This window comes from Lichenostomus cassidix, chromosome 3, assembly GCF_008360975.1.
Source record: "Lichenostomus cassidix isolate B80296 chromosome 3, HeHo_3.0, whole genome shotgun sequence".
Taxonomy (NCBI): Eukaryota; Metazoa; Chordata; class Aves; order Passeriformes; family Meliphagidae; genus Lichenostomus; species Lichenostomus cassidix.
In genome coordinates, this window is record NC_139483.1 from 50,923,566 (window position 1) to 50,947,284 (window position 23,719).

A 23,719-nucleotide genomic window follows, 5' to 3' on the forward strand; every position below is an offset into this window, starting at 1 on the left:
GCAGATGCTGGGTTCAAGCAGGTCCTCGGGTGAGTGCAGTGCTTTCGCTTTAGGGAAAGCTGGTACTTTAGAGACACAGTGATTTCAAACCTCTGAAAAGAGCATGTCAATGAAAATACCTCAGCATATATGGAAGCAGGATAACCTTAGCAGCTGCCCACACTCCCACAGGGTGTTGCCACAAAGGTCTGTGCTATGTTTGCCAGCTGAGCTTCCTAGAGGTATGAGGTCAAGCGAGCACAAAGGTTCAGGCCACTGATGGTAACACAATCCCTGCTGAACTCTGTTCTTTCTTACGACCCAGAGAGAAGCCAGAACAAGCACAGATGGCAACCACATTAAAAAAGAAGACAAACCTGATAGCCTCAGAGCAAAACTTATGAATCCACATACAGCACAGCTATCCTGTGTGCACCCGAGATGGCCACAGCATCCCCAGCACATTCTGCCTATTTAGATTTGAATCCAGTGAAGCTTCAGGCTAAACATGCAAAATAAAATACCAAGTAGAACACCCCCAAACAAGTGCAAATAATAAACACCCAAGGACATGTCTTGCACAAGGTCACTTGCAGAACTGCCCTTTATTCCATTTACTAAAATCAGTCAGAGCCACAGAAGAGCTGAGAGCACGGTGCATCAGATGATGGTGACATCAGACCATTGGTAGCATAACAGAAGGAAGTGCACAAACTCATTTTTCAAGGGCATGTGGACTACAAACATTTCAGTATCAAAAAAGGTAACTGAAAGAAATGTATATTCTGTATATTCTCTTCACACTTCCAAGCATCAGAACAACATAACAGTATATAAACTGTATTTGAAGCAGCGGAAGGAAGTGTTTCCTTCTCCGTTATAGAAAGACGATGTTTCGAATCCACATAATGCAGACATGGCAAAAATTACCTCCCACAATGCCAAGCTTGTTACATGGACTCTTTTCTTCTTTAACCCACATTTTCAAACAGTTATTACTTTACTGTTCCCCTGCAACAGAGCTTGATGTTTGTGTGCCTGGTTTTGTGTTTGCTTTAAAATAATGGCTGTGAGGTGAGGGTAGCTTGCCCTTCTGACCCAGCGTGTAATTGTACAAGTGTTTGTGCAGTAATAACCCATCGTACGCATAAAGTGACATTTCTCTAATTGGCATGTGCTGAACACAAGGGCACACCCACTGCAAATACAGTGGCTTTTTTTATTGGCAACCTCTTTAATTATTTCACTCTTCCTAACACAATATCTCCTTTCTGCCATCAGAGAAGAACAAACCATTCCTCACCACAGCCACAGTAATACTATATATTTCTTAATAAGTATCACTGAATACTATTAAAGATTAGCCTTAAAAGACAGAGTAGTATTAACAGCTGTCCTGGGAATTTGTTCCAGAAAAGGGAACACCTCTGACCTTTGAGTCCATGTTTCAGTGCCTTTTCGAAATGCTTCAGAACAAAAGTTCAAGCGGCATCTCCTTTCAGTTTGCCTCATCTTGTTGCATGTAAAAGTGAGGACAGAAATTCAAGAGAAGCCTGGCTGGTGCTGCTTTCCCTTGCCTTCAGTTCTGCTGTGTCAGCTGATGCTGGCACACACAGCATATTTCACTGCTTCCTTTGGTTTTGTCTTTCCTTGGTCCCTGCTTGGAGTTCCTACCCAGCCATCTCCACAGCTCTCCTGTCACTGCCATGTTACATAAAAACCCAGAAATGGCTTAGGAAACATTTAAATCTGCGCTATCTTGGCAAGCAGCTAATCCTTGAAGCAAATGCTACTTACACAACAGAGTGCCTGCATTTCCTAGCCTGTCGTGGAGATGTCATGCCTCATCTTCTAAGGCTGGAAGGAATGTACAACGCTTCGTAAAATAGCTCTGACTTTCCATTTCTACTATATAAGCATCTTGTTATCTGTTTTTATAGGGAGGGAAAGTGGGAAAGGGAATTCCTGGAAGAGATTACAATTGTCAAACTAGCTTTTGATATCTTTCAAACAGCTGAAGCATTAATTTTTGGCGGCTCTGTCAAAAGTCTGTGAGGGCTTCCTGACTGAAGTAGAAGAAATAGTACATTCAGTTCAACTACAAGCTGTACTTTTTAAAAAATCCATATGAAAACAGACTCATTATTCATTTTTCTGTTAATATGTGGTTTTGCCCTGCAGTTTCAGTAATATTTTTTGTAAGACCTTGCAGTCTCAAGAAAGAACTGCAACTTAGAGCTAATGATTTAATAAACTCTTGTTTATACTATAGTCAAACCAGAACAAACAAAATAGAGCTACAAATGACATTTTTATAGGAAGTCAAGAAAAAGATTCATGTGTCTGAATATTTTAGTTACAGTGTGGTAGGCATGACTATTATTTCCTGTAAAGCCAAATTGTAGCTTTAAGGAACTGGAAGAAGGCTACCCTGGGAATAGAGCATGGATATGACTCGGGCCTCTAAAGAGCAGCTGGATATAAATACCTTACAATTTAATGCAAAACTCCCATCAAGTATTCTGAGAATTTTACAATGGAGCCATGGCAAGATATGGCCATGAGAAACCTGTTTGGAGTCTGCAAAATACCACCACGCTGGATTACTGCAAATGCCTCTCTCTGTGGTAAAACTAACAAAGAACTTCACTAAGAAGGTTTACAGTGAAATAGGCAAGAAAATTAAGAAAATTACCTTTTTTTTTTTTTTTAAGTGATCTTAGAATCCCAGAAATGAGATTGAAAAGGAAATGACCAGTCTGTTAGATCCAATTGTATTCAAGTAAGAAAAACCTATAAAGTATATATTTCAGCATTTTGTCCAATTCACTTTTGAGTTGCTCAAACTCATCAGCTCCTCCAGTTTCCACCAAGAGAAGAGACTTTCACCGTAATGATTCTTTTTCCTGGTAGTTAAACTAATACTCCTTTTGCTCATTTACATCATTTTACTATTTTATACCTCTTTGAGACAGTTATTCCCTTCTAGGTGATCTTGACTCTGATACCACTGTGATATCTAATTTAATAGCAATCAAGGTATAAAATGCTAAACTAAAAAGAGCAACTGACCTGATTTGCAGCCTTGCTCCCTCTGTAACCAGCAGCAAGCTTCTGCTTGCATGAGACCTGAGTTCCTGGTCAAGAGTCAAGAGGGTGGAAAATCACTGTCTCGCTTCTAAAGACAGGCTGTATTTCATCAGCACATGGCTCTGAGCTTTATGGAGGATGGAGAGCTACTAGCAAAGCAGCCTCAAAAGGCTCCTATTTTCTTTAGTCAATGTGATACTCCATGATTTGGTTAGGCTGAGAAAATTTCGTTAGTATCACTTTTCCCTGCATATTAGTGAAAGGGGGATTAATGAATTTTCTGTTTCATAGATGTAATAATCCCATTTCTTTTTCATTCCCACATTATGGTCTTCCAGATTAGGATATCTGGCTGGCCTTTGTATAAGGAAATAGAATTCCTTGGAGCAGAGAAAGGAGTTTCACACTGCAGATTATTATCCTACCTCCCAGGCAAGGGAGATGCCATGACCTCACGGACTGATTTTGTATCTCCTCTGTCCCTGAACAAAGGTCACAAGCAGCACACAGAACAAGCCCCAAACATTCATTCACTTCACAGCCCAAAAGTATAAATAGGGGTACAAGTAGGAAGGCTGCAGAGAGTCCATCCTTAAGGACGTTGGAATAAGTTTGTGAAAGTAAGGTAAGGAATTTAATTTTTTAACTCAGTTGCTATTATTTCTAACTAGTGGGGTAGCAACTGGCCATTGTACTTCAGAAAGACTGGATGAGTTTCTGGAAGACTCCTCAATGCTAAAAGCCTGTCTGCAGAGGGGAAAAGTCATGACATGAAACTACAGACACTTGGCAAACTCCTCAACAGTTTTGAATAAGTGGCTTGTACTGCCCTCAGTGTTATTAGCTATTGCAGTATCATGTAAATCCCTCATGACAGCACCATTTTTGAAGTGCTGCTGTGCCATCAGATGTCCTGACATTATCAAGGCTCCTGGGATGTCAGTGTGTGGCATTTCTTTCTTGCCTCCTTTACAGCAAGTTTCCAGGCCAGTCTGAACATCATGCAAAAGGCCAGGATGTGCCTCAGAAAAAATTTAACTTGGGTTGGAAGGAAGCTTCTTCTCTCACTGTCTCCTTGGAGTCCAGGACCTCTTTACCCAGGATAACCCTGTCCCTTACCTGCTTCTGTCTCAGGGTTCATGCCTGGCTTTGTGAGTGAGAACAGGCGGCTGGTAGGCAGTGCTGGTGGCTGCAAGCAGATGGACAGGGATGCTGGGCTGAGTCACTGGCAGCTCACCACTTGTTGAGCTGTTTGAGGTCCTGCAGGAAACATGCTCACTTTGTGGCACTAAAGAGCAATACTGCCAAGAGCAAAAATTGCTACAAGAATTACTGCTCTGTGTAGTACTATATACCATTAAACTATTTTAACTATTAAATACCAATTCATGGTTATGACCCTCAACAAATACCCAACACTACAGCAGCTGCACAGTGTACAGTCATAGATTTAATAGGTGGGAGAGGTGGGAGAGAAAATAACTGTATTTAATCTTTAAAAATATTTCAGAATGAAGCCCCTGATATTCCTGTGTCAGATTCAGTCTCCGTTTTCGCCTCCCAGGTATGGTAATTACAGTCCTGTGCCCACTGGGAACTAGTTGCACACTGAAACACCAACACGCTTCGCTGGAGGAGGGAGAGGTTTGCCAATATTACAAGATGCAGCAGTGAATGTGCAGTATCCCTTGCTCACAACACCTAATTATTTTAAGTAAACAGATGAATACTAGTTAGCCATTGTGCAGGGTGACTTCCAAGATTTTAAAGGTGGCCATTGAATAAGTGAAGGCTCTTCTGGAAAAACAAGGCTTTAGCTACTGCAGTCTTCATTCCTCAATTCAAGCTGTGCCAGCAGAACTTGGTGTCTGCACTTAGTCATTGAAGGCAACACGGTGTAGGCATACAGACTCAGGCATCCACGGGGCGTGACTTCACTGCAGGGTCAGCACCTAAATTAAGTTTGTCCCCAACATGACACCTCTGTCACAGCACACAGGGAGGTACCTACACACACTGCCACATGCCAGTTTGGATTTCATCCCTCTGCCTTGGCCTCAGTGCCAAGCATCAGGAAACGGCAGGCAACTTGCCAACACTTTTTCTTAGAAAACGGCGACCCTTTCTGGAAATGTTCTGAAGGTCCGCAGTCTTTCTGGAAAGGTAGTAGTGCTGAGCTTTTGCACAAATACTGTAAATGAAAGCTACCCTAAAATACTATCACTACCCTGAAACATGATACCTCTAAAAATGGGGGCAAATGAGGTCAATATTAGCCAAAAGATATTACGGTGTAGCCAGGCATTTTGATTCCTAGAAAGCTGAGGTAAATGACACATATAGCAGCATCAACCAGTTAGCAAGCTTTAAATTTTCAAAGCACACTCCAGGAAAATCCACTGATTTTTATTGCAAATGACTCAAGATTCAAACATTTTTGTGCGTAACCTTTTACAGATTTTGAATTATATAACCAGTTTGTCATGAATCCCAAAGTCTTACTGAAGCGATTGAAAAAAACCCAAACTGAAAATAAAGGATGAGTATACTTGTAAATCACAGTTCAGTGAAGACCTTTCCATTCCCTCCTCTCTCTCTCTTGGTTTTCCAAACCTCTTTTTAATTGCTGCTTCTCTTCCTACTACTTCTGCCAAATGCAATTCTTAACCAGCACTCAACTAGCCCGAGCAGATGAGGAAGCTCACTTCAGACCCAGTGCATGTGTTGGACCAGGCACCTGTGTGAAAGGAGCAGAAAGGTACCCACAATCCGTGTTGCTCGGAGCGACGGCATTCCCGCTACAACAGCACACCTGTAAGCACTGTGCCAACGAAGGCACAGACGGGTTAACTGGATTCTGCAGGAAGCCTGGTTTCATTCATTAACTACGACCTCTGGGCTAGTACATGCGGAGGAGGGAACAGACAGGCGAGTTAAAACAAAGCTCCTGTTTTCCCTCTGAAACTTTTCAAATCTCAAAATCTTGCACAAAACCCAATCTGCTGTCACCTGAATGAAAAACAATAGTAGGCACTCAAATAAGTAAGACCCGCGTGGGAGTTTGCAAGCCCAGCCTGTGCGGAAGGCCACCTGCCAACAGGAAGAAGTGGTGAGAAGGAATTTGGATCCAGCTGCCATCCTCCCTCAGCCAAACAATGCTGCGCGATAAACAGCATTAAGGATTTTTTTTTAATCCTCGATCACACTGGGAGCATCTATATCTGTCATTTTTACAGCCTGGATACCAGGAGAAGGGCTTGAGAGAGTTCTGTGCACGAGTTCACAGAAAGCCAATCTCCTGTTTCCTATCAGAACTGTATCAAAGGGATTGAGACAGGAAGAACAGGAGGGAAAGCAGAAAAAATGACAAAGTGCCTCGCCATAGGGCTTACTCAAGCTGCTAAATTCATCACCGGTAACACAAAAAATCTTGTAGCTGTCTTGCAGCCCCATTTCGCATGTCAGCTTCTGACAGAAAGGCAGAGTGGACAGAGAAAGATGAGATAACTCCACATCTGCAGTCCTTATTTCTTAATATGAGGTACTGAACACCAGGAAATGAACTATGGCTGCGTGCTCAGTGGGTCACTGTGGCAGGTGCAACTTAACCTTAAGACCACGTAGCCTACTGCACCTTCAGATTTAGCCCGGGCAGCACCTGGGTGAAGTATGCCAATAAATCCACTCGCTGCTGATGGTAACAAAAAGGGTTAAAAACCCAACCAGACCGCAGCTGAAAAGTCCACGGCGTTTCCCTCCACAGAGCTGCAAACTGCGCGTCTCCCTGGGAGAAAAAGAACCGACGAACTGCCTTGAAGATCAGCCTGCTAAACACATTGAAACGCCGGTGCCACCGGCGGACACGGCTGGCTGGAGAGCTCGGAGAGTTGGAGCATCACGGCGATCCTCCGGCGCGGCCGCTTCCCGGCGTCCGGGGACGCGCAACTCGCGGCTCCGCGTCGGCGCCGGATTCACCGCCTTGCAGCCGAGGAACCCCCCTCTCCTTCCTCCCCGCCTCAGCCCCCGGTGAACACCCAGCATCAGGGTACTACCTGCGTTTATCGGCAGAGCCATCCCGTGTCTTCAGTCATTCAAGGAATTTAACAGCCTGGAAATTCCTGTTGTCCATTATTTGAGGTCACAGATAAAAGCTAAACAGCAGCCGTGACTCCCATCAATCATAAGTCACTCACTGATAGAGCGTATGGTAGGAGACCTACTGATGTAAGCTAGTCACCAGAGAAAATACCCACTGATGACGCATATCCAGGCACAAAAATAGTTACAGGGCCCCCAAAGGGATTATTCAACAGCCTACATTTAGATATTCCTTCAAGAGACCCGCAGTCAATTTGCTGCTGTTAGATGGCTGGGGAACATTGAAGTTTAAGTTTCCTCAGCAGACATAACCACAAATAGCTGGTTTAAATAAACTACTGCAATTACAAGCTGTTTTGTAAATTTTAACACTGCATTATAGCGATTAAGTCTAAACAGAACCACTGGCTAAAAAATTCTGTATAGTCTTTGCTCTCAATATTTACCAATTCCTTCTGCACATTAGCCAGCAATGAAAAGAACAATTTAAAATTAATTCACAAATGCTTAAACTAAGTCCCTTGTGCTACCCTAGAGCAATGCTTTTATTCTTTAACAAAATCCCTAATATATGTGAAATGGTATGGGATATTCTGGTGTTGCTTAAATGCTATCTGGACCAAGTTTTGCCTTAACTTCTATCTTTCTTTGGTATTTGCCTCTCTACTACACAAAAAGAAAAAATACCTAAATAGTTAATCTTTCTTGCACAAATCAAAACCATGTAAAGGTAAGTTATTGCAACATGCAAAACCACGTACCATGCACCTGCTTTGAGCAGGGGCTAGAAAGTGGATCCCCATAAATCCCTTCTAGCCTAAATTATTCTGCAATTCTGTGCAACTGGATTTTTTGGCATTAAAACATAATCCTCTAAATTAACCAATCAACTGGTAATCCTACAATACCCCTGCCCCCTTCAACAGTTTCAGGATCCTTCTCATGCCCAGATAGCAGCAAAACTTACTAGGATATAGCTGAGCCTACTGACATCGCGGATTGCGAAACACTGACTGTGCATTTCTGGCAATATTAAAATCTTTATTTTTTTAAAATATCTGATTTTAACATCCAAGCCCCCTTTTTGGAAGCAATTTTGGTGCTTAGGAGTCTAAAGTTTAATGACTTTTTAATGCATTTTTGGAATCTAAATATAGGAAAATATTTTGTGGCTCTGATGCCTACTTCATTGACATACTTTTGGAAAGCATTACCTAGCCAAACAAACACTCAAGGATTTATAGTGTTTACCCTGTAAAGCAGGAGAAAGAATTGTCCCAGGCTATGAACTTCTACCTCACTTTCTTCATCTGTGATAACATTATTAAAAAATAACACCAAAAATTATTTTTAGCACAACTGTTTCGTAAAGCCCTTATGTTTCTCTCATGCATCCATATGCTGCCAGTCCACATGGCCTAATTTAACAGCCCTAAGAAGAAATATTGGTGCCCTCTAGCTGATTATCCTCTCCAACTTCCTGCAGACACCGAGCGGCATTCTCTTTTCTCCTGACATTCCTGGATCTTTCACCAGTGCCCCCAAAATGCAATGCTCTGCAATAAAACAAGCTACTTCCTACAGAAGATACAGGAATCAAAACACTCAAATCCCTTAGTGCTCTCAACTGTAGGAGCTCTTAAAATAGCATAAGTGCCATGAAAAACAGGAGAGGTATAACTGTGTACGATACTGCCTTACCAAGAACTGGTGAAGCACCTTCATATACTTTGTAGAGAGTCTACAAATTCCATGGGAAAATACAATCTGCAAGCCCCTCACCCATACAGAAGTACTACAATTCCCCCTTCATCACAAGCCTTTAAAGAGCTTATAAGCCTTTCTGGCTTTTCCATGTTCTGCCACACATTCTGAAGTTAGTTGGTGATGGATCAGACAATTTCGCAGTTCAGAGCCCAGGACCTTCCTTTCGCTATCACACAAGCCTGAGTGAGGGGAAAAGGTTTCCTCTCCTTTCATTCTGACGTCTGTCAAAGGGACAGACTCCCCACTCCACCCTCCATGTTCCCATTCCCTCTCCCTCCAGCCCCTCTCCTGGAGGCTGTATGGGTACCATGGTGCTGCAGAGCCACATCACCTCACACTGCATGGCTATAGCAGAGACACAGCTGGAGCACATCTTCAAAGCTACGCAAGCCACGAGGCAGCAATGCTAACACATACTTTGGACATCATCTCCAGTGTGACAGGTGAGGTCAGTGAAACAGTGTCCAAATCCCAAACAGGAGATCTCTCCTGGCTGGAGGAAAACCCCTGCCGAGGAAGAGTTGTCCCATGAAATGCTGTGCCCGAGGTGGCAGACAGCTGCCTGGCAGCTGCCAGAACAGCTCTTTGGCACCTTTACCAGTGAGTGCATCTGCTCTAAGCTACACCAGCAGCCACTGCCTGCCCAAAGGATGCAAGACAACAGGAGGCTGTGTGGAAAGCAGGGTTAATGCTCAGCTCTCTTCCTCCTTGTCCAGCTAAAAGAGGCAGAGGCTGGCTGGAGCTGGCTGGCTCTGTGCATTTAATTAAAGCCATAAACCTCTGTGGACATCTCTGGATGGCCCTATCAACCATTAATCAAATTAAACACAGAAAGGAGATCAAGATCTAAAGCTCAAAATAAATACTGTGAGACAGACTAACTTTTAGGGTTGCATTCATAATCCTCAAAAGGTCTGTTTAAACCTTGACTGGAAAAAAGGAAGCTGCAGCATATACTGTGTATTTCTGTGTTTGAACAGCAATTGTCAAGCAGAACCTGCTCAAATGTTTGGGAAGGATCAGGCTGATCCTGCAACTTCCAGCTGTCTTTGGAAAGTTAACTTCCCATGTGCCATCTGCCTGTTGGAAGACATAATGGGTTAATCACAGTGGCCAGACATTTTGGAAGGGTCCTTGGGCTCCATTTCTCTAGCACCTTACTACAGCATTCCAGCTAATATTCCTTTCACACAAGTCTCCAGGAAAAGGATGCTACAGACTCAGTCAATACTCATTAAGGGGTTATAATCCAAATCTCTACATCAATTAAAAGATGAAGTGCTTATTTGAACATGGAAGAGTCAAAATCCTTTGTTTGCATAGAACAGGCATTTTATTCCATTTGGAAAGCGAAATTTTTGGCACAGTTTATTTTTCTGGTTTTTTTGTTATTTTTTTTTAACAACCAGCTGTCAGTTCTGCCAGTTCTCATACAGGAGACCTAGAACAAGGTTAGTTTGTGCAATGTCTTTTCTGGAAGGCAACAGACTTCTCAAAAGCCTGATTTCTTGAAACATAAAATAACCCAGTAAACCCTTGCAGGGAATAAGTACAGATGTGGGAATGGAACCAATGGGCAGTGAAGGTGGTATCTACGGGATAAAAAGAGATATGGTGGAAAAGTTAGGATCTGGCAGGAGCAACCTTTGCCATTTCCCGTAGTAAAAACATACTGCTTTTCAATACAGAGAAAATATAATGAAAACAGATAAAAGGACAGAACAGGAATCATGGTTACAGTGATAACTGAGTATAACCATCTAAGTAAGTATTAAAGAGTGAAGAGATGTCCTGTTACAACAAAACTTCACAATAGTTTTAAAAATGCTGTGTTTGAAGTAGGAAGGTGATGAATTATCTCTTACTGGCCCAGGAGCATACAATTTGGAATGTACATTAGTGTAGTGTAGGAATATTGTTTATGAAAAGTAAAGAGACTATGAGATTTCCAAACAGACAGGAAGAGAACACCTCACATTAGCAAATTATTATTTGAAATTTCTACAATTTTTTGAAACAAGGGGCCATATTAGAAGATATTGTCTCACTGAGGATGGGATAGTATGGAGCATTTAGTCACCGTATCATACAACGTTAGATAAACCAGGACACTGATGTCAGAAACATAAATATAGTTCATGCTATTCTCAGTCTGCCTGCACATCAGTATCTTAGGGCCTTTCTCTCACTGCTAGCATTGGCCAAACAGGTAATACTGATTATAATTCAAAAACAATGTTAAAATATAGAAGTACAAGCGACTGAGACTACATAACAATTTTGCTCTATTTGGAAGTGGGACTCTGATACCTCCCCTTGCATTCAAACACCCCCGAAGAAGTCTAAGATGAATAACAATGGATGATGGTGGTGGGACTTATGCTGATTTCATATATTTAACACAAAAATCAACATTTATATTTGTGGAAATAAGTACATTTGAAATTAAATTTCAAATTAACACTATGATGTAGTCTAAACTGGATACATTTGGTGACATAGTTAACAGTAAATTACAGAGTTTATGTCAAAGTTCTGAAGTTAATCAAGCCATAAAACTAAAGAAAGCTATTGCCTAAGCACCTGAAACCAGATTTTCTTGAAATAAGAAACTAGCATTTGTTAGCAATAGCCTCTTCTGTGTACTACCCTATTAAAAGATAATAACTAAAAATACTTTAAGATCTATTCTTTACCAAAATTCCTTTTAAGTATTTCTAGATTATCGTGATGAAAAATAATAGTAGTCTCAGTGGTCTGTTCATATTATTGTATGCGACTTGACTTGAAGGGACCAAATAAAGTTAAACACCAAAACATGACTTATTCTATATATTGTTCTACAGTGACTGAGTTGGTGGATAAGGAAGGAGAAACTGATGTTATTATCTTGACTGCTTTAAGGTCTCCAATACAGTCTCACACAACATCTCTGTCTCTCTACATTGGGGAGACAATGATTTGATGGCTGAGCCATCAAATTCAATAGATAGGGAATTGGCTGGATAGCCATACCCACACAGTTGCAGTCAACCTCTCAATGTCCAAATGGATCTGTATCAAGTGGTGTTCCTCACGAAACCTTATTGGGACTGATTCTGTTCAACACCTTAATTAATGACACAGTGGAATTGAGTGCACCCTTAGCAAGTTCGCAGGTGACACCAAGCTTGGCACTGCAGTTGATACAATCAGTAGAAGGGATTCCATCTCTAGGGACCTTAACAGGCTTGACAAGTGGGCCAGTCTGAACCTCATTAAATTCAACAAGGCCAAGGCCAAGGCCCTGCACATGGGTCAGGGCACCCCCCAGTATCAGGACAGATGGGGTATGAATGGATTGAGCCATTCCAACCCCTATGGAGGACTTGGAGGTATTGTGTGGTGGGTTGGCTCTGGCAGGACACTAGGCGCCCACCACAGCTGCTCTGCCACTCCCTTCCTCAAATGGACAGGGGAGAAAAAACATAACAAAGAGATAAGGATGGGGAAGATCACTCACCAGTTATTGTTACAGACAAAACAGACTCGATGTGAGCAAACAAGTTTAATTTCTTGGCAAAAAAATCAGAGTGGAATAATGAGAAATAAAACCAAACCTTAAAAAAATTTCTGATCACCCTTCCCTTCTTGCCGAGCTTAATTTCACTCCAAACTTTCCCTACTTCTTCTCTGCCAGCAGTGCAGGAGTATGGGGAGTGGGTTATGTTCAGACATGTTATCTCTGCCGCTCCTTTCTCCTAAGCAGGAGGACTCCTCACCTCATTTCCCTGCTCCAGTGTGGGGTCCCTGCCACAGGAGACAGTGCAGGCTTCCCACAGGATCACAGCCTCTTTCAGGCATCCCTGCACTCCAGCATTGGGTCTTCCACAGGATATCTGATCCACAGTGGACCTCCATGGGCTGCAAGGAGACAACTGCCTCACCATGGTCTGCACCATGGACTGCAGAGGAATATCTGCTCTGGTGCCTGGAGCACATCCTGCCCCTCCTTCTGCACTGGCCTTGGTGTCTGCAGATCTGTTGCTCTCAGAGAGAGACTTCTTACCCATACCTGTAGTGATAAGACAGGGGGCAACAGTGTTTTGAATTGAAAGAGGATAGGCTTAGATTGGATATAAAGAAGAAATTCTTTATTGTGAGGATGGTGAAGCACAGGAAGAGGTAGGTTGTCCAGAGGAGATGTCGATTCCCTGTCCCTGGAAGTGTTCAAGGCCAAAGTGGATGGGGGTCTGAGCAATGTGGTTTAGTGGAAGGTGTCCCTGCCCACAACAGAGGGGCTGGAACTAGATGATCTTTAAAAGTCCCTTCCAACCCAAACCATTATGTGACTGTAATTCCAGTGCACAGAACTAGGAGTACCTGAGAGATACTGTAAAGCAAAAATAAAAACAATACCTGCGAAGAGACTATTCTGGAATGACATTCATTTCAGTTTGATGTTTGATTGCAAATTGGTAAAAACCATCTTTGATCATTCCCACGTACTGCCAATAAAAAATTAATTCTGAATGTATACCCATTTCTAACTTCATCTGGAAAGGGAAACACAGAGAGAGCAACTAGGGGTCACCAAAAATGGGGAGTGGAAAAGGGCATCATAGGAAACTCCACTGTCTTCACTTTCTCCATCCCTGATTACTGTGATAATGTAACATCGTATTTAAGTGTTAACGATCCCACATGTACATGATCTGACCTGCCCTTGAGGATGAAGTTCATGCTTCAGTGAGGTCACTCCAGTGGTGAGCTGCCACCCAAGAGAAGAAGATGCCATTTTGTTTCTTCCTCTCAACACCAGCCATGTGCTCCTGCCAGTCTGGAGTTTGCCTGTGCCTATGGGGAGCCAATCCAAGGTGCTCATCCACCAGAAATCCCTGGCTACCCAACAGCTCACTGCCCTCCCAGCTGCTCAAACCAGCCCAGTGTGGGCTGAGGCAAGCTGCTGCAGAGGACAGGGAGCAGGAGCAGCCCCTCTGGGACATGAACCACAGACAGGACAGTGGGAAACCTTCCTTAACCTCCAGCTACCTGCCCACTCCTTTCCAGCTTTGGCAGCACTGGAGAATCCAGGCCAAGGAAAAGAAATGCCAACCTCTCAAAGTTGAGAGATGCTTCAGACACTGATGTTGACAGCTTCAGTAGGGACCATCAGAGAAGCCAGCAGGGCCTTGAAGGAACTGCAGGGGGAACAAAGGAGAATGTCCAAACCATCCTATTGCAAAGGAGAGAAGCCCAGCTTGGCTGCAGCCTCCTGGCTGGTCCCCAGCACCAGTGCCTGCCAGAAGTGGCGATCACCCCAGAAGGTGTATTTAGCTCTACGTTTATTTGCTTATTAGGCCCGTTGAAAACCAAATGTCTGATGTTTTAGAAATTATTTGTGATATTTTTTGAAACTTTTGTCCACTTTTTGCCTTTGAGCCAAATTACGTAGCCTCAATCCATTAACAGTTTCCTCTAAAACAAGTAGTTTCTTTTCCTCTTGCAAGGCTTTTTCATATTGCTTAACAATCAAGGAAAGAAAGCAAAGATCAAACTCAAAAAGTATTCTTAAAAATTCAGTTTATTGAAAAAAGTATAATTACCAAATCACATTGCTTCATCTTTTATATTTTTTAAACAATAAAGAAAAAAAAATGAAATCTCATAGAGACTCTTCAGGGATTTCTCCTCAAGTATCAGTTTTGCTTGTTAGTTATACTCAAATTCCTCTCTTCCTGGACTCCCTCAAACCACCAGCTCTGATCTCTTATCTCTGGAATACGTTAAACTACAAAAAAAGCATTATCCTGCCAACTTGGCATAGGAAGAGGGAGATTTCTCTCCTTTCTCTTAAGGGAATGCCTACTGAAATGAAACTTTTTGGGTTGCTCTAGCTTACTCACTGATAAATTTGACTCTTCTCTTACTGACATCTCCTTTTCCTATGAAAAGTTCAAAAGTTCAGTTAGCAACAATCTGATGTCTTAGCTTTCTGCACAAGCCTCTGGGTTATCTAATCAACAAATTAGATTTCTGCAACCCATGGCAGTATACTCACCGCATTTGGTACTGAGAATTGTTGCTAATCAGCTTAAACAAAAATGCCAACATACAATTATTTATTATATTAATTAATGAAAGTATATATAAGCAGCCTATCTGTAAGAAGTTAGATGCAATCTCTAACAGACTTCCTGCTGCTGTGCTGCCAGTTTCTCGGTGCAACTGTGGCCATTCTTAATTAAATAAATAATTTACCCTGGAAGATTTCATTGAGTGCCAGACACAAGCACCAGGGCTGGGTGAAAATAAATCACTGCCGGCAGCATGCCAGTACTCGTTCCTAGAATCTATGGAAAATGGCTATTTCCCTACAGCAAACATTTTGCATAACCATTCTGCACAGTTTAATTGATCTCTGCAATAGCCTGATAGTAAAACCCACTCCAATTCTTCATATTTTAAGATAGTACTTCATGTTCTTTTGATTTCATTTTCCCCATACTTGGCTGGCATTCTGTACCAGTTTTGCGGCTTCTTGTACAGAATAATCTTCTTTTTTATTTATTTATTTAGGGTTACATTCTTCCTCAATACCACCTCTTCTTATGATGCTGACCCAAATCCATCCCTTAAAGTTACCATGTTACTGCTCTGAGTCTATAACCATCCCCTGCTTTAATTTCCACCATGTTCCTATCAAACTCAAGTTACTTCTCTACCAGTGTCCTCTTATCAGTACACATAAACCCTGCTTTTAATGTTTAACATTTACTGTGCTACACTGCTATTTAGGCATTTTCATAATCACTGAAAAAAATTAGGAAAATTCCCACTTCATACTGTGATGTCAATCTATTTTAAAATCTATTGCCAGATACCACAACAAATATTATGGGGTGACTTCAATACCTGACTGCAGTGTAAAGATCAGCAAGTTTTCCTGGGTAATCACAGGCATCTCAATTATCCAGATACTGTCTCAGCAAAAGGGCAGCCTGACTTACTGTATGGTCAATGACTTTGTATGTGTTAGTGATTTTGGAACACCTAGATAGGAAAAAGAGTCCTTGGTTGCTCAGTCATAGAAAATTTCTCCTTACAGAAAGGAAATGTTGAAAAAGAAAGATGTGAATTGATTGCTCCTATTCAGAAGAGCTCAGGCATTCTGGGGGTCTGTGCTCACCACTGCCTGCCCCATGCACCAGATCCAAAATGTGAGCTCCCAATCTCCCTGCTAGGTCAGGTTTCAGTTGCTGTTCCCCAGTCTTTCAAAGAGTTTGTTTTTTTCTTGCAAGGTTTGACAGTCAACACATGACACTTCTAATGTAAAAAAACACACCAGCATTTCAAGAAGAAGCCAACCACCTTGATGGGGCTGCTCTCCGGAGGAAACAGTGAAGGAAACACATTCTTCTCTGCATACAAGCTACCCCAAGGCACATAGCCTCCCAAGCGCCACCACAGCTCCCAGAATTCTGCTTGACCACCTACCCACTTTTTGGCCAACTGGCTGACCCAGAAAAGCAGCAGAGAGGCAGCAGCCGCTGCAGGGAGGAAGAAGCAAGCACAGCTTGCAAAGCAGCACCGCGTGGGAAGGAGCTGCTCACTGGGCACAAAGAGGGTCAGCTATGGCTTGCCCTGGAATGAGAGATGCAAGGGGGGTCAGACCACAGAGGTCACGAGAAGAAAGGAAAGGGAAGGAAAAGCACACCAAGGGAATGAGCTTTCTACTTCTACTGCAGTTAACTCCCCTAAATTTCATCCCTCCTCCTGGTTCCCCAGTTTCCAAAAATAACCCATACAAAAGCAAAAACTGCAGAGGCAGGGAGCCTTAAAAGAGCTGCAGTTGGAAAATACAAAAAAGTGGCGAGGGAATTTATGTTAAAAAAAAAAACCAAGAAAAAAAGACATGTTCTTTTTGGAAAAGAACAGTGACATCTTTTAGCATGAAGCCATTTCAGCAGGGATGTAGGTCAATAGCTGAAACCAGCATCTGTGGGGTCTCAGGTCCTGGGGGCTAGCTTGGGCAGCCACAGCAGCAAAGCAGCCAGTGGGGCCAGGGGGTTGTTTGGCCTCTCCCCAGGAGGCTGAAGAAGGATTAGGCTGGTTTTAGTCCCCCCTGCCCTCACATTCTGCAGCTCAGCACAGCTCGTCTTTAGGCAGCCACACATTTCATGTATCTGGTATCCGAAGATGCTTGACATTTTCCCTTAAAAGTAAAGGCACCTTAATGTGGAAAACATCTCTTAATGACTAAGACAGTCAACAGCAAATATTTGCACCCAAAGAATTCAGTTCCTCCCACATCAAAGCAACCTCCTAGAAAACTGATTATAAACAAATTAACAAACAACTAGCATGCCTATCAAAAATAATTGTTTTGCTGCTGGCAAAGAATTAAAGACTCACGGGGCCTGAAACAAACACTGAGGGTTAAATTTGATTCTTAATTGCTGGACTAGATGCCAAGGTGAGAGAAGGGAGAAAAAACCTCCTCCTGTTGTGCAGAAATGGTTGTCCTGTTCACATGGCATCTGTGGGAAGGGTGGTTTCCCTGTAACAACTGAGAAGTAAATTCAGGTGCAGATTGAGAGATTTGGGGTTACACAAACTTTAGCTGTCATAATTTCCACAACTGACTTTGATTTCAGGTGTATTACAGCACTCCAAAGCCACAGGCAATTTTTTGTCTCTGTTTTTCAGCCCTGATCAAAATAAGCAAGTATCAGCACATCTCTGCATCACTGCAGTGAGATACAGGAATGTCCCTAGTCACGCCACCAAAAATGCAAGACTGTGCTCACTGTCAAAAGGTCTGTTTTCACCAACGTCTTCTTGTGCCTTTTCGCCACTTGCTTTCTCTATAGCAGGAAAAATTATTAAGTCCTCCAGGTAAGCTCCTGTCCCCATGATTTTACCATTAAATACTACCACATTCTGCACAGTATCTCAGAGACAAGTGTCCAGACAACCATTCCCCTTCTTGTATAAAAAACCCACTGTTTTGAATGCACATTTCTCCACCTCTGCAGACATTTCTCATCTTCTTGCATTTCAGTAATGACACTCTAAAAAGTCTGGAGGAAATTAGCAGCTGGCTTTGAGGAGGAATTCTAGCCTGATGCCCCAAGCTCAGCCCCTGGGTGTTGCACGGCCACTGTGGTGGTGAGCCAGGGTGCCTCAGCCTGGCAGCAACACACACAAGGTGGGTGAAAAGCCCAGGTGGGGAAAGGGCCACAGAGAACACACACTGGTACCACTGCCCACAAAAAAACCCTATTGCAGAGATAGGATGTTTCTCACTTTGGTGGTTCTGGAGAAGAGTTTAAAAAAAGAGAGCAAATACAACCTAAATGTTTAGAAGAGAAGAAGCAGAAATGGCAGGAATGATTTGGAGGTTTGGAGCTTCAGATAGTGTTTAAATCTCATAATTCCTGATCTCTTTCTTCTCCTTTGTGCTTAAGTAACCATTTTTAAATGACACAGCTAGTGATGCCAAGGACTTGTTCCACAGCAATCTTCTTCGGCCTCCTATCATGATGGAAGTCACCACAATCTGAGAAAACATCCCCTGGCAGGCGATGGCACTAAGTGGGCCAAGCCATGCCTCCTTCAGAGAAGCAGCAAAGCTGTTGAGAGAGCAGCATTTTTAGGAGCGAAGTTTAGGAGAGTGGGAAGAAGACAGCTTCACACAGCCTTAGCTGCTTTTCCCAGCAGAGCAGAGATTGAGAAGGAAAAACACCACAAGCCTCTCATCTTCTCTGGCTTGCCACAAAACAGGGGTGTATTTTTCAGCAGGATCCTGTGAGTCTGACACCGAACTTAGCTCAAGTGACATGAAATGTTAATGTTTAGGAACAACGTAGGTGGAGAGGAGGAGGAGGAAAGAAGACATTCATTATTTGATGTAGAATTCATTCAAGAGCTTCTTTTTCATAGCCAGAACTAAAATTTCCATTCAGCTCTTTCCTTCTGGTAGCCTAGATAGCTTGAACAACTGGAAGAGGGATCTAGAGGGAGCTCTTATCCCTGCCTGAGTGGCAACAGCCCTTCCTCAGATACCTTCAGAGAGAAGCACACACATTTTTATGACTGCAGTCAGTCTGCAGATGCAGGATGAGCAATTTTCCTTGGGGATATTCACACTGGCTTTAGGCTTCCAGACATGGTACACAGAAAATATCTACCTCCAACCACCCATTCTGGTGCCAGCAGCAGCCTCCCAACATGGCCCTACTGCCCCTCACCAGCCCCCAAAACCTCCACATGAAGAATGTCACAAGCTCCTGATGCTACAAACTTAGCAGCTACTATTTAAAATAGGCTGGACCATGGTATGAAATTCATCCACGTATTCTACGTGTTTCTTACTTTTCATGTCAATCTGAATTCTCCTCCCTCCAGTATCTCCTCCCACTTTGTCTATTTTAATTTTCTTGCTATGTTTTTGATTTGGTTTGATTTTTGTCTACATTACATCTGAAAAACAGCTTTTCCCTCACAGGCACCAGAGCAACATCTCTTTCCTGTGCTGTGCTCCTCCCAGCCTCCTGTTGTTTTTCTGATCACACTTCTGCCCTTGCTCTGTTTTCTCACTCTTCCCGTCCTTGATTTCTCTCCTCCTTTTCTTCTTTCTTTGATGTTCTTCTTGGTGCTTTCTCTTCATCCTTCCTGCCAAGCTGAATGAGGTGATCCCCTGCAAAGGTGCTGACAAATAGCAACTGGGTTGTTTGGAGGGTTATATCAAGTAGGGACACCTACAAAGGAATCCTTCACCTCTCTTACTGCACTGTTGGCTGGAGTGATTCCTCCTCTCTATTTAGGGTGTGATTCCTCCTCTCTATTTAGGGTGTGATTCCTCCTCTCTATTTAGGGTGGTATGCACAGTTCCTTTGTCAAAAGTCAGGAAAATGAAGGTGCAACATAATTTGGGAAGCATATATTAATAATACTTAATTAGCTACATCTGCTTCCTTGTTTTGGGGGGCTGTGCAGAAATTAGAAGCCACAACAACAACAAAAACAACGTAACTGGGAGAATGTCAAGTGCAGCATTAGCAAGGGACCTGGGTTTACCAGTGCTGCTCTCCCTAAGAAAGAGAGCATTTAAAAATGACACCTTCTCACTTTGCAGCTCTACTGCCTGGAGGGTGAAATCCACCCCTTTGTGGAATGCCAAGACAGGGTCATTTCAGTGCTATTTATTCCCTTAGAAAAGATTTACCCACATTGCACTGGTCTCCTGAAGAGGGTGAAATTTCCTCCAAGCAGACAGAGTTCCCACTGCACTGGAAGCAAGGCTTGTTTTTAAGAAAAAATATATTCCTACGGCTATTAAACAACAAACAAACAAAAACCCCAAACCAAACAAACAAAAAAAAGTAAAAGAATACAGATTAAGAGAGAGATTAATTTTGTTCTTCCTCTCCTCTTGCACAGCAAAGCTGCATTTGGAAATTGGTTAACTGCTCTCTTCTTGTACAGCGACTTCCAACCCCAGAGTTATATTCTTCCCCCAGTTAGACAGAGAAACCTTGCCGAAATCTACAGACCAGATCCACTGACATGTTCTGGCTGCTTTGCCTGTTTTAGCAATACAGAGCAGCTGTAAATCCAGTTTAACTTGCCATTTCTATCAGCTTTACCATGCCAGATTAGTGCTGCTGTTAGCCTCAGAAATACCAGCATCTGGAGGTTCTCCTACTGCCCAGTCTGACTTTAAACCTTGCAAATCTGCAATTCATCCACCCATCAGCACAGCTGGCAGGATCAGTCTGAGGTAGTTCTTCACCCTTAGCAAAATATATTTATCACAATCCCCCACCCTACATTCCCGCAGTCAACCGTGCAGATCAAACAAAATGCACGTAATGATCAGCTCTCAGTTATTCCCTGGCTGATTGCCCAGTTGCTCTGGAGGGTGACTCCTGACCCTGTCTGGGAGCAGGTGCCTTTCTAGTGCAGGTCTGTGAATCCAAGTTGGCTGGCAAAACAAAATACACTGTTTCCTCCTACTTTTGTATTTCTTTGCATGTCAGGAAACAGAGCTAAGTCTTGTTTCCTGCTCCTCAGCCAGGGGAGGTAGGGGAAACTGGAAGTAGATGTAGAGAAAGACAGAAGGAGGGCAGATCAAAAGGATCAAGGAAAATAATTATAATTTAAAAAACCACCAAACAAACAAAAACCAACCAACCACCCACTGCTTCACCCTACTCTGTAAAGCAGTACATCTTGGAAAAAATATGCCACTCCACCCCCATCCCAAGTCTTTCTCTCTAGGGATATACAACTGTCTCAGGAATTAATATTGTTTTCTTGCAACAGTCAAATGCTGCTACACTTACAGTCTTATAAAAATCCTCAAAAAACCCCAGCCTCTTTATTTGCTTTTTGCCTGAGAAAAACGTATGTAAAAAAGAATCAGAGAGAACTGGGGGGGCAGCAGGGGTATTCATGCCAGCTTTGATTTTCTAAGAACAAAGGCTTTACTTTATATATAAATAAGTAAACTGCAAAAATTTCGGTGCATTTTATTTTTGCCCAGCTCACTCCCAGCCCCTCACTCTGAATGCATTAATACACACACCTTCAGCACCGTCAGGCTCTTCGTGTTGCCATGGAACTCAAACCTTTGCAGTTCGGATGGCGATGTACGCCAGGAAGCATACTGTTCTTACACTTTCTATAACAGAAGCAAAATCACTGCATAGCATTAACTCCCTTAGTATTTAAGGCATTCAATGTCTTTCTTGCCTGCTCGTCTTCACAGAGAGTTTGCTTTTTCTATCTTGCCACATGCAAATGGAACACATTTGACATAGCTATTCTTGTCTCCATTAACTCAATGGCGCACGCTGAGCACATTTTAGAAGGTCCACAAGACTGTGGTCTTTCCCTCTTTAATAGGACGCTGTTTTCAGGAATGCAGGAGCTGAGACAAGGGCTGCAGAGAGCATACATGTAGAAATATATGTGGATACAGAAAAGTATTATCTTTCAAGGTGGCATTTAAGCAGATTTTCAAAACCTAGTAAACATATTTAGGGCTAAAGCTCGAGACACTCCTGAATATTCTTTTGTACCCATTTGTCTGAACAAACAAATTACACTATAAAGATCCTGCAGTAGGCACCAAATCTTTCAACACTTTTCTTTCATAACCTAAGCTGGTGGGATATCAATGGTGAGCAAAGCTTTGGGCACTTCAGTTAGAGAAAAAAAAGTCAATACAATTCTGTGTCATCCTAAAGATTCAGGCTGCAGTGATTACCTTCAGCAGATCTGAGCTTTTTGCCAAAGCTTCTGAAAATGCCTGTACACAAATTGCAAATACATAGATTTGTATGTTCAAAGCAAAAGCAGAGCACAAAAATATCCAAGTTCATTATAAAAAACATTACCATAGTAAATAAATAAATAAACAAACAAACAGCCATTTGTGTATATAAACATTGGATCTGTACCTGCAGAAACAACTGGAAGCCAGTCCATGGTCTGAAGCCAGCTTGAGGCCTTTTTTTGTCCCAGGTTAAATATTTGCATAGTATTAAGCTTAAAATTAAAGCATTTGCTGAAGAAACTTGCTGACTTGTGTATATGAAAAAACAAGAGGGAATTTACTGTCCCTGCACACTGGGGCAGATTCTTGGGATGCCTTCTCCTTCCCATGAATTCCTGGACAGCAGAGAGACAGACAGACTACCAACCGGGGAATTCCCCTCTTGGTTTCCGGAGGATTTGGTGCACAGGCTGGACAGAGAGGCAATAACCCAGGCAGCGACTTTATGAAGGCACCATTTGTTGCTTTGGTGCCTGCCCCTCGACCACCTGGTAACACTCCTTCCTTTTAGCGTTGTCCCCAGCTCAGAAAAGCCCCATTCACCCAGCACCTCACCCGTGCAGGTCTGACTGCTCCCTGTGCTGCTCCAGCCCCCTTCCTGGTGGCTGGGCCAGCACGCTGGCCGCTGGCAGGCTCCGGCCACTCTCTGCCCCTGGGACGTGGGCTGGGGGCTGCTCACAGAGAGGCTGTCTCAGGCAGGGTTGGCCCCTGGTGCCCACTTGCCAAAATAAGGCACAAAAGCACTGCTGTCTCTTTGCCTGTCTGTGCCAGAGCAAGGCACAAGGTCCCTGTCCCCAGGTGCTAGTGGGTGCACACGAGCCTGTGTGAGTGCCTGTGCTTTCACAATCCCTCTTCTGCCCTCGGCAGAGGGAAGAGCTCTGCTGCCAGCATAAGCTCCCTCCCCTCCTTCCACCGTCAGCAAGCGTCCGACAGTCACACGTCCCCATCGCTGCGTCCATTACCTCCAGTTTACTGTAGGCTCTCGCCATCAGCTTTCTAGTTACAGGAAAATGTATATTGTGCTGTGATGAAAGGCCAGTGCAATGTCAAGAGCATTAAAAGGACTCCAGGGACTGATTAGAGTCAAAAAGGAAAGGATTTATGATGGTTAATAAAGTTAAATCTGCCAGAGTCCTGCTTATTCTTTCCAATTGCAGGTAACCAGATCTAAAAGGAAAAATTATTAAGGTGTTCTAAGTTATTACTATCCCCTCTGAAGGAAAACCTATGTTTTGCTGTGAAGCACCTGGCTAGGAGAGTCAAGCTCACTGTGGCACCTACACTGACCCCAAGGAGAAGAGGAAAAGGAAACACATCACCTCCCCTGTGCCTTGGCTGAGCAGCAAGGACCTCGGGACCAACCATGTATGTCACCTGAACAGTCTCCAGTGGGTCCCCCCGGCACCTGCAACTCCAGGGGACCATGGAGCACCTCAGCGACAGGCATGGGCAGACAGGAAA

At 43.1% G+C, this 23,719-nt stretch overlaps 1 protein-coding gene across 6 annotated transcripts in view; it reads right to left on the reverse strand.

The window, feature by feature from the left end:
* The window catches only part of HIVEP2 (HIVEP zinc finger 2), a 137,339-nt gene that overhangs the window by 77,778 nt on the left and 35,842 nt on the right, over positions 1-23,719 (reverse strand). For 2 of the 6 annotated variants that reach the window (XM_085055725.1, XM_085055723.1), the window contains exon 1: positions 7,122-7,881. The exons of the other annotated variants lie outside the window; for them this stretch is intronic. The gene's annotated coding sequence lies outside the window, so the exon portion shown is untranslated. Of the gene's footprint in view, positions 1-7,121; positions 7,882-23,719 lie in introns of those variants that run through there. 6 annotated transcript variants of the gene reach the window in all.